Raw genomic sequence first — 12,321 nt, forward strand, 5'->3', positions numbered from 1 at the left:
GGCAGATTTAGGTGGTCTAAGGTGGTACAGTGCACTACAACGAGTGAACACTAGGAAGCAGCCTGGCCTAGTGGATGGAGTATGGGCCTGTGAATTAGAGGACTTGGGTTCTAATCCCAGGTCAGCCACTTGTCTGCTGTGTGTACTTGGGCAAGTCACTTCACTACTCTGGGCCTTAGTTTCCTCATTTGTTCTCATTTATTCTTAGACTTTGAGACTCATGTGGGATAGGGACTGTGGCCAACCTGATGACCTTGTATCTACCCCAGTGCTTAGAACAGTGTTTGACACATAGTAAATGCTTAACAAATACCATAAATAATAATAATGATAATAGGAATAGTAGCATTAGCATTTATTATTATTATTATTATTATTATTACACCACCATTCCTCCTCCTCCTATTACCACTACTACTACTACTACTACTACTACTACTACTACTACTACTACTACTACTACTGCTACTACTATTACCACCACTGCTCTTCCCAACTTCAAAACCCTTCAGAAGTCACATCTCTTCCAGGAGGCCTTGCCTAGTTAATCTCTCATTTCCCCACCCCCTAGCCCTTCCCAGTGCCACTTCAGCACATCTTCTCCACCTAAGCACTTGGGCACTCACAAGCCCATCCAACCCTGTGGCACTCATGTATATAGTTTTATCTATTACTTCCTCATATCTGCAATACGTTTTAGTGTCTGCCTGGCTAGACTGTAAACTCCTTGAGGGCATGAATCATGTCTACAACTACTAATTTTACTGCACTCATCCAAGTACTCAATAAAGTACCCTGTGAACAGTAGGTGCTCAGTAAATACGATTGATTGAAATGGTAGTTATAATTTTAAAAACCTCAATTTTCCTTATTTGAAGGACATATTAATTTAGCTCTGGGGATTGCATGCATAAAAATCAAAACCTGCTCTAGATTACAAAATCTTTGCCACACACAATCTTGAAACACACAACCCTCAAAATAGGGGAAAATTGAATTCAAGTATAATCATCAGCAGCACGTAGTTTGTCAAAGTGAATGTCATAAAGACAAAATAAAACCAAATGCTCTTTTGTATTCTTGCTTAGGTATGATTTTGGTAATCTGCATCAATCTTTGTATATAAAGAGACACAGGACAGATTATCCTGTGTCTACAGATTATTCTATCTACACTCACTCCCTCAGTGAACTCATTCGCTCCCACGGCTTCAACTATCATCTCTACGTTGGTGACATCCAAATCTACATCTCTGCCCCTGCTCTCTCTCCCTCCCTCCAGGCTCGTATCTCCTCCTGCCTTCGGGACATCTCCATCTGGATGGCTGCCTGCCATCTAAAACTTAATATGTCCAAGACTGAACTCCTTATCTTCCCTCCCAAACCCTGCCCTCTCCCTGACTTTCCCATCACTGTTGATGGCACTACCATCCTTCCTGTCTCGCAGGCCTGCAAACATGGTGTCATCCTCAACTCCGCTCTCTCGTTCACCCCTCACATCCAATCCGTCACCAAAACCTGCCGGTCTCACCTCCGCAACATCGCGTAGATCCGCCCTTTCCTCTCCATCCAAACTGCTACCCTGCTGGTTCAATCTCTCATCCTATCCCGACTGGATCACTGCATCAGCCTCCTCTCTGATCTCCCATCCTCGTGTCTCTCCCCACTTCAATCTGTACTTCACGCTGCTGCCCAGATCGTCTTTGTGCAGAAACGCTCTGGGCATGTAACTCCCCTCCTCAAAAATCTCCAGTGGCTACCAATCAACCTACGCATCAGGCAAAAACTACTCACACTTGGCTTCAAGGCTATCCATCACCTCGCCCCCTCCTACCTCACCTCCCTTCTTTCCTTCTACAGCCCAGCCCGCACCCTCCGCTCCTCTGCCGCTAACCTCCTCACTGTGCCTCATTCTCACCTGTCCCGCCGTCGACCCCCGGCCCACGTCCTTCCCCTGGCCTGGAATGCCCTCCTTCCACACATCCACCAAGCTAGCTCTCTTCCTCCCTTCAAAGCCATACTGAGAGCTCACCTCCTCCAGGAGGCCTTCCCAGACTGAGCCGCTTCCTTCCTCTCCCCTTCCTCCCCCTCCCCATCCCCCCTGCCTTAACTCCTTCCCCTCCCCGCAGCACCTGTATATAAATATATATATATATACGTTTGTACATATTCATTACTCTATTTATTCACTTATTTTACTTGTACATATTTATTCTATTTATTCTATTTTGTTAATATGTTTTGTTTTGTTGTCTGTCTCCCCCTTCTAGACTGTGAGCCCGCTGTTGGGTAGGGACCGTCTCTGTATGTTGCCAACTTGTACTTCCCAAGCGCTTAATACAATGCTCTCAATCAATCAATCAATCAATCATATTTATTGAGTGCTTACTTTGCGCAGAGCACTGTACTAAGCACTTGGGAAGTACAAGTTGGCAACATATAGAGACAGTCCCTACCCAAAAGTGGGTTCACAGTCTAAAAGGGGGAGACAGAGAACAAAACCAAACATACTAACAAAATAAAATAAATAGAATAGATATGTACAAGTAAAATAAAACTCTCCACACAGTAAGCGCTCAATAAATACGATTGAATGAATGAATGAATTAAGGTGGTCTAAAATTAAGATGATATTTTCAGATTAGTATCTCCTTATACCTACTTGTATGTATCTATATTTATACCTCTCTATATATCCTCATTAAATATAATGGTGTTCACTTCATAATTCATGTACAGCAGATTATTGATGTTCTCAGTGTTCTATAATTGGAGTTGGGGGGTAGGAGGATTTAGATTTAGTTATCATCTATAATACTAAGGCTTTAAAATGGATTGATCTCCTGATGTTCTTCCTTATTTTATGCTTTCCTAATATCATGTTCCTATCCTATTTTAGCTCTCATTCAAGTTTCCTTGATAGTCTAGAAATATGCCTGAATGACAGATTTAATGACCTTAAATGTTTCTGATTTTATCTGATCTTCAATGCTAAGCAGAGCCATTGTGAGAGAAGGATAGAAGGAATTCTGGGGGTGTTGTCTGCCTGGAGACAGAATTCTGGACAAGATAGTATTTTGAGGTTCTCTGCAAGTCTATGACTTTACGTTCAAGACTGTGAGGTATCATTGGATAAAATTGATACATTTGGTAAATCATATTGGTGTTTTATTTGACCCTAATTATACAGAGAAAACCGAGGAAAAACATGCATCTACAAATAGTTGACGGCTCTTCTACTATTAATAAATTATCAATTTCTTTCTCTATACTGAATATTTAATTGTTAATGACTGAACCAAGATGATCGTTAAAGGGTTAAAATAATTTTTACCTGTATATGATTCAAAAATATTTTTCTAGCTCTAATAGAAACTTGGCTTGTCAAAATTACATAAAGATTGGTTACAAATAAGTATATTGGAAAAGTTTGATCTTTGATTATAAATGTTATTCAACACCACCATTTCTCCAAAACATATTACTTTAACACCACTTGTAAAAACAGCTGATCGATTCATTGAGTTGGATAGTTACCACTAATCAACTAGTATATGTAGACACAAATTATGACATAGGTATTCCTATCCTAGCAATTCTCAATAGAATGCTATTTAATATAATAAAAACTAGTCAAATAAAATTCAAACAGATTGATAATAAAAGTTGTGCACAAAAAGCATTTTTAGATTTTCAAGTAAAGTTGGAACAATAAAGGCTGTGCTTTGGTAGAGTGTTAAAATTTAATTTCACATCTGAGATTTTCAGTTCTAGTGGCATTTTGTATTTATTCAGAAATTTATACAGGCTTGCTCACAGGATTTTATAGGCCTGTCATCTTTAATTTCAGTACCTTGGGAGTTATGAATTCTTATTATCTTTATTTAAACAACTGGAATCTGAAACCCTGATTACCTGATTGACCAGCCAATAAATTGGTAGCTAGTGGGCCCTATAAGAAATTAGCATGACATACAATATTTTGAAAATAACACCAGCCCATGTAAAAACAACAATCATTATCATTATTATCAAGTCTGATATTCCGGTTCAAGAGGGCACAGCTAAACCTGTATTAGGGCTTCCAGTTTTTATGCACGTGCCACTCAGATTCTGTCTTTGAAGCCAGTGTGTGTAGTAGTAATAGTAATATTAGTATTTATTAGGCGCTTACTGTTTGCAGACCATGACACTAAGTGCTAGGAAAGAATACACAGATAGGAATTCTCTGTACCTCAGGGGCTTCACAATCTAAAAACTTCACAGTTGAAAAATTAAAAGGGGGAGAGGGATCCATGTCTTTCTCCAAGACATAACTGCACTTCTCTGAGGTTCCTGAACCACTGGCAACCCCATTGCCTTCGAATCCTGCCAGGGGTTCAGGTCAACATGAGCAGAGATGGTGTCTTTGTTCTATTCACCACATTAAGTGCCCCTCCCCCCACATCTCCCCGAAGAATATAAGGTCTGGTTTAGCTGGTCTCTATTTTCCAAAACATCAGTGGGGGAAGCAACATGACCTAGTGGATAAAGCACGGGCCTGGGAGCTAGAGGACCTGGGTTTTGTTCCCGGCTCTGCCACTTGCCTGCTGTGTGACCTTGGGCAAGTCATTTAGCTACTCTGTGCCTTAGTTTCCTCAAACTGCAAAATGGGGATTCAATACCTGTTCTCCCTCCTACTTAGACTGTGAGCCCCATGTGGGACAAGGACTGTGTGTAACATGATTAAGCTGTAATTACCCCAGTGCTTAGAACAGTGCTTGACACACAGTAACCACTTAACAAATACCATAATAAATTGAAAAAAACACAGAGGCACCTAAAATCATTCTGGAGCTCAGCAGTTTATGGAACCATTGTCTGCTTTAAGTCAGAACCCCTCTGTGAAGCCTTCTGAGTGGAGAAAATCCTCAAGACTTATCCAAGTACCTGTGGACCACGGGCATCTGGATTCCATGCTTAAGCAGTATGAAGGCCAGAGTATCTAAAAATGCCTTAAGGTATTCATTCAATCAAATGTATTCAGCACTTACTGTGTGAGGAGCACTGTACTGAGCGCTTGGGAGAGTACAATTCAACAGTACATAAAGGTATGAATGGGAGGTGGCCTGAACCAAGGACAGGATTCCAGCTATCCCATAATCAGTCTCCCTCCAAGTCAATCTGCTTCTTGCTGCCAGGGGCAAGCTGGGGTGGGCAGTGACAACCTGTGTGCCCCAAGTCCATGGTTAAGTACATCATGTGGTAATCCTTTCTGCTTCTCTTCCACTCCCCACCATATAAGTGTTCAAACTCATGAATTTTAAGTGTCTTTAGGAGAGCCTGTTCTCCCAGTTAGAAGAGAGCTCATTATTTGTTATTATTGTTATAATTATCATAATTATGATTACTATTATGTCATAATGAAAAATACTTATTAAGTACTCATCTCCAATAAGTAATGTAAGTTCATAAATTAAGCAACAGACTGTTAAGTCAATTCTAATTATAATCAGCATCAACATCAACGAGCATTTCTTAAGTGCCCACATTTTTGTGATTGTATACCGGGACCTGGGTTAACAAGTTGCACAAATGTGGTCCCTGATCTCTACAATTTAAAATGTAATCATAACCCTTCTTGGATTCTAGGTGAGTGGCAATGACTAGATTATATGCTCTTTAAGGGCTGGGAGTGTGTCTGCCAACTCTAAGCACAGTGCTCTGCACATAGTAAGTGCTTAATAAATATCACTGATTAGTTGATTGGCATGAGTGGACTATTGCTCTCCTGATTAATCAATCAATCTTATTTCTTGAGTGCTTATTCATTCAATCATATTTACTCATTCAATCATATTTATTGAGAGCTTACTGTATGCAAAGCACTGTATTAAGCACTTGGAAAGTACAATTCTGCAATAAAGAGAGACAATCCCTGCCCACATCGGGCACACAGTGTTTACTGTACACAGAGCACTGTACTAAGTGCTAGGGAGAGTACCATATAACAGAGATAGTAGAAATGTTCCCTGCTCACAAGGAACTGACATCCCTTGTTCCAGTGGGTGTGGAGGTGGGAAAACATCTGACAAAAGAGAATAGTGAAAAAAAGAGGAAGAATATAGCAGTTAAAGTAATGCAATTCAGCAGGAGAAGTGAGGTGGAATCTGGCAATTCAAAACCAGTCCCCTCTCTATCATCACACTGGGAGGGAATTCATTCTGTAAATAACTGAAAAAAGGCAAATGTATTTGCTACCTTTGCTCCTTAAAGACTCTCTCATCTTGATCACTTTCCAACTACTACCGCTAGGTACTTTTTATACTCCCTCTGAATCCTGGAATTGCTTTCCATTTTCTGGTCATTAAGTTACCTCTTTGGGGGGTCTTGTAACATTCATTTCTCTGACAGACTCTCTTGATATTTATGGAGAAAATTGTTATGTACTGCAGACTCTATGACTTTGGCACATTTTCATCCATCTTTCCAGCATATTCTCCAGGATATCACCCCCCTTGTTGGCTTCTTGTTTTACTTGCCAAGATTAAATAAATCCACTGGAATATAGCCATGTGTGCACCAAATATTGAAACATTTTATTTCAATTGCTTTCTAAATTGGAAATGACTTACTCTAGAATGTGTCCACCTGCAGTCCAGATAAATGCACAAAGATTCAGCTATGATGTGTATTTGTGTGTGTGTGTGTGTGTGTGTGTGCGTGTGTGTGTGTACTGTTTTTGCATGCTTGAAAATGAAGTTGCTGATGAGGAACATATCCACATGTACAATGGGTGGCTAAAATGACTAATAAGCAATTGAAAAATCCTTCCCACATGCTGCACCTTTTCAGATACTGTTGTATATCTACTTAGGTTACCCAGAACAGGAGCCAAGGAAGCGAACTGTTGAGGTGATCCAGGACTGTGGGTTAGTGGTACAACATAGATGAAGGGATAGGGGAACCAGTGATTTAAATTCAGGAGAGAGGGTGGTGTTGAGAGCATCAATTTGGTCACCAAAGCAAGGTAGTTTGGGTATGGAAATTAAATGGGGCATGATGACTTGAGAAAGTTGGATGGGGTCAAAAGTTCGGAGATCCCTGTGAAGGAACAGCACAGATTTGTGGGGGAGGAGGTGTGTAGGAGAGAAGGCAGGTGAGGAGGTTGTGGTCAGATAGAGGGATTTCAGAATTGGTGAGGGTAGAGATTATACAGTGACTAGAGATGATGAGATCAAGTGTGTGTCCAAGTTGGTGAGTGGGCAAGGTGGGATGGAACAGGAGGTCAGTGGGGTTGAGGAGTGATAGGAAGTGGGCAGTGATGAAAAGCCCTCCCTGGGTTTTATGCCCTCACTGGCTCTAGAATTGATTCAGATCCACTGATATCCATTAGTAGAGGGGACTAGTGTGTCCTAATCCTCTTCACATCCAGCCACAAAAATCTTTGGGTGTCCATTGCTATCCCCTTGCAGGCATTCTCCACAATATAGTGGTGATGTGTTCCTCAAAAACGTAGATGTATCATGAATGGATATATCATGAGATATGTTTTCCCAAAGACTTATATGTTATAAATCCTGATCCTCTCCAGAACACCTGGAAAAATCCTATGAAATTCCATTCTCTATATGTTATTATGCTAAACATTGCTAAACTATTGTTTGAGTTCTGTAAGAGTAATTAAAGTATTACAAAATGATTTATAGCATGTTTAAGAATCTTTACAGGAGGCTGGAGAAGTTAGAAACCTGTTCTGTTGAATGTGGCAGTGATTTTTCAAATTTAGTGAAGAATTCATCCAATTTAGGTCCAAATTTAGTGAAAAATTCATCTAATTTAAAGTACTTTGTTGTAGGCTAATGCTTTTTGAACATTGCTGAAGACATTCAGCTCCTTGAGCAGTTCCACCAGTATCACTTATGGGCCATATTCAATATCAAATGGAAAGACTTGATCATTAACACTGAAATCCTGGAACATGGTCAGTCTCCAGTGCTTAGAACCATGCTTTGCACATAGTAAGCACTTAATAAATGCCATTATTATTATTATTACTGATCCTATGCTCACCTTAACATAGCATTAAACATGTTAATTTAGGTTATAACATTTTATACACAGTACTAATGTTCAAATGAGCATTTACCATCATCCTACACTGGCAGAGCTGGATTTACCTACTGAGATATCAGAAAAATCCCAGTAGTTCAAGCCCATGTGGGCTCCATCAGCCAAGTGTATATTAATTATTCATGTATACATAGATTAATGTATGACTCCCCCTCTAGACTACACACTCATTGTGGGCTGGGAATGTGAATGCCAACTCTGTTGTATTGTATTCCCCCAAGAGCTTGACACATTGCTCTGCTCATAGTAAGCACATAATAATAACGACAATAATAATAATAGTGATACTTGTTAAGCACTTACTGTGTGCCAGGCACTGGGTGGATACAAGCAAATTGGATCAGATACAGTCTCTGTCCCACTTGGGACTCATTACCATTGATTGATGTTTGCCTCTGAGCAGCTATTGGCTTGCCCTGAGTAAAGGGTATCAATATGAAGGCAATTAGAACAGTGTGGCACATGCAAATCAATAGGCTTCCATTCCTCAAATCTCCCTTTCCCCGCTTTCTTACCACCAGGATTTCCTAGTAAGAATTTTGGAGCCTGTCTTAATTAATATAGAGGCTCTAGGCCCTAATAGAAAGAGCACAGGACTGGGAGTCAGGGGACCTGGGTTGTAGTCCTGGCTCTGCCACTTGCCTGCTGTGTGATCTTGGCTTTGTAATTTAACTTCTCTTTGCCTCAAATTCCTCATCCATAAAATGTGGATTAAATACCAGCTTTCCCAACCCTTAGATTGTGGTATAGGAACTCTCCCTGATCTCTTTAAATTGCATCTACCACTGTGCTCCCCCTCTCAAGATCACACCTGGAGAGTTTCCAGTACTCTACCAGTCTTGACTATGGGAAGGAGAGTCAAGCAGAGGCATATCCATTCCAATCCTAGCTTGGGTAGTGGCTAGCCAGTGGAAGGAAATCTGCTACAAGTCAAAACTCACCTGTGCTGGGCAACAGAGGCATGGGAGAGGGTTGAGGGCAGATGCTCAAGTTTACTGTGTGGAAGAAGGCATTATAGTCATCATCATTATTATTGTCATTAGTCTCCTAATCCCCAGACTCTGCACAAGAAACAGTCTAAAAAAGAGACATATAGGTTTGGCATAAAGGTATATACTGGCTTACTCTGAGAAGACTGTGAACGTGTATACATGAATGTATGTAAGTTGATATTTCATAAAGATTTATTTTTTAAAGTACTCTCAAATTCAGATGACTATCAGAATTTTGAATTTTGTTTAAAATTCTTTTTTTAAATGCAGAAATATTATTTATGATTAATCAAATTCTAGAATAAATTTTAGGATCCAAAAGACTTGAAATTGTATGAAGTTAAGTTATATTTAAATGACTTTGTCCAAGTTTGAGCTATGAGAAATAGTTTGGGGAGAGGTTCAGAGAAGATAATGGATTTTTTTCCCTCTCTGGTAAGAAAACCAAGCTGTTCCCATTGATATTAGTATGAAACAGAGTGCTCTATCAGCAAAGAATGCTCTATCAGCAAAGAAAGAAGTTCTGTTTTTCACTGTTTGGCAGGGGAAAGGGTCTGGCAACAGAAAGAGCAAGGAGGCAGCCTAGGAGATGAGAAAGTGCTTGGCAGTTGAGAGGATAAAGCAGGAAGAAGCACCCATTGAGAGATAAGATTGGAAGGTTAGGAGGGAGGAATAGGGAGACAGAAAATGGGAGCCACAGAAGAGACACAGAGAAAAAGACTGGAAGAAGGGACAGCTTTGGAATGAAGCCCCTGTATGTAGAGTCTGGGCACTTGAAGGAAGGACATCACAACCAAAGATTTTCACATTCTTTGACTTGCCAGTCAGATCAGTATAACCTAAGGGAGGTTTCATTATATTCATTCATTCATTTATTCATTCAATTGTATTGATTGAGCGCTTAATGTGTGCAGAGCACTGTACTAAGCACATGGAAATAAAGAGAGACGATCCCTGCCCTCAGTGGGCTTAGAGTCGGGGGTGGGGGTGAGGGCAGACACACATCAAAACAAGTAAACAGGTATCAATATAAATAAATAGAATTATAGATATATGTATATATACATAAGTGCTGTGGGGTGGGGGTGGGGGGAAGAGCAAAGGGAGTGAGTTGAGGTGCAGTGGAAGGGAGGGGGAGATGAGGTAAAGGAGGCTTAGTCTGGGAAGGCCTCCTGGAGGAGGTGCACCTTCAATAGGGTTTGAAGGGGGGAAGAGTGATTGTTTGGAAGATTTGAGAAGGGAAAGCATTCCAGGCCAGAGGTAGGATGTGGGCCAGGGGTCGGTGGTAAGACAGGTGAGATGGAGGCACAGTGAGAAGGTTAGCACCAGAGGACCAGAGTTTGCAGGCTGGGATGTAGGAGAGAAGAGAGGTGAGGTAAAAAAAAAAGGGCAAGGTGATGGAAAGCTTTGAAGCCAATAGTGAGGAGTTTTTGTTTGATATGGAGGTTGATAGGCAACCGCTGGGGATTTTTGAGGAAGAAGGTGACATGCCCTGAACATTTCTGTAGAAAGATAATCTGGGCAGAATAGAGAAGTTATGGACTGAAGTGGGGAGAGGCAGGAGGTTGGGAGGTCAGAAAGAAGGCTGATGCAGTAATCCAGTCGGGATAGGATGAGTGATTGTACTAACATGGTAGCAGTTTAGACGGAGAGGAAAAGGCAGATCCTGGTGATGTTGTGAAGATGAGATCGGCAGGATTTGGTGACGGATTGGATATGTGGGGTGAATGAGAGAGCATAGTCAAGGATGACACCAAGGTTGCGAACTTGTGAAATGGGAAGGTTGGTTGTACCATCCACAGTGATGGGAAAGTTCAAGAGAGGACAGGGTTTGGGAAGGAAGATAAGGAGCTCTGTCTTGGACATGTTGACTTTTAGGTGGAGGGAGAGCATCCAAGTAGAGATGTTCTGAAGGCATGAGGAGATGCGAACCTGGAGGGAGGGAGGAAGAGAGAACAGGGGAGGAGATATAGATTTGGGTGTCATCTGCATAGAGATGATAGTTGAAGCTATGGGTGCGAATGAGTTCTCCAAGGGAGTGAGTGTAGATGGAGAATAGAAGGGGACCAAGAACTGAACCTTGAGGGACCCCTACAGTTAAGGGATGGGAGGGGGAGGAGGAGCCCACAAAAGAGACTGAGAATGAACAGCCAGAGAGATAAGAGGAGAAACAGGAGAGAACGGAGTGTGAAACCAAGGTTGGATAACGTATTGAGGAAGGGGATAGTCCACAGTGTCAAAGGCAGCTGAGAGGTCGAGGAGAATTAGGATGCAGTAAGAGCCATTGGATTTGGCAAGAAAGAGGTCACTGGTGACCTTTGAGAGGGTGGTTTCAGTGGAGTGAATGGGGCAGAAGCCAGATTGTAGGGAGTCCATGAGAGAGTTGGAGGAGAGGAATTTGAGGCAGCGAGTGTAGATGACTTGCTCAAGGAGTTTGGAGAGGAAGGGTAGGAGGGATTTGGGGCAATAACTGAAGGGGGCTGTGGGGTCAAAAGGGTTTTTTTCAGTATGGGGAAAATGTGGGCATGTTTGAAGGCAGTGGGAAAGAAGCCATTGGAGATTGAGCAGTTGAAGATGGTTGTTAAGGAGGGAAGAAGGAGAGGGGTGAGAGTTTTAATCAGGTGTGAAGGAATAGGGTCCAATGTGCACGTGGAGGGGGTGGCATTTGAGAGGAGGCAGGAGATCTCAGAAAATACTGCTGGGAAGGATTGGGCAAGTTCTATTCTATTCTATTTTCCTTAATGGTTGTTTTCATACTTTTTTGAAAAAAAAGATTTTTTTGTGCATATTGCCCAGTTTCCATGGCCCTAAACATATTCTTACACAATATTTTTCAAACTTATTTGGAAATTGAAGTTTTTGGAAAGTTTTAGAATTGGAAAACCACAGATTTCAAACCTATTTTTTAAATTCATTCATTCATTCAATCATATTTATTGAGCACTTACTGTGTGCAAAGCACTGTATTGTTTGGGAGAGTACAACAGCAAACAGACACAGCCCCTACCCATAATGAGCTCACAGTCCAGAGACGAGCTCACAGTCTAGCGTTCATGGTCTATTCAATCATAGAACTATATCTTTTTTTGAAAAGGGAATCCAAAAAAGATCATTTTGTCTTCTGCAAGGAGTCACTCTACACCCAGAAGGCTAAATTAAAAAAAAAAACACCAACAAAAAACAACAAAAAAGTTGATCATGCATTTAAAGGCACAGAC

The 12,321-nt window shown here is 41.2% G+C and overlaps 1 non-coding gene across 1 annotated transcript; it reads left to right on the top strand.

Moving 5' to 3' along the window:
• The first annotated feature begins 8,904 nt into the window (after window positions 1-8,904).
• Window positions 8,905-9,042, top strand: LOC119920440. The gene has a single exon (XR_005448186.1). It is a non-coding gene; the product is annotated as a small nucleolar RNA SNORA7 (small nucleolar RNA).
• The last annotated feature ends 3,279 nt before the right edge of the window (window positions 9,043-12,321 follow it).

This window comes from Tachyglossus aculeatus, chromosome X1, assembly GCF_015852505.1.
Source record: "Tachyglossus aculeatus isolate mTacAcu1 chromosome X1, mTacAcu1.pri, whole genome shotgun sequence".
Lineage (NCBI taxonomy): Eukaryota > Metazoa > Chordata > Mammalia > Monotremata > Tachyglossidae > Tachyglossus > Tachyglossus aculeatus.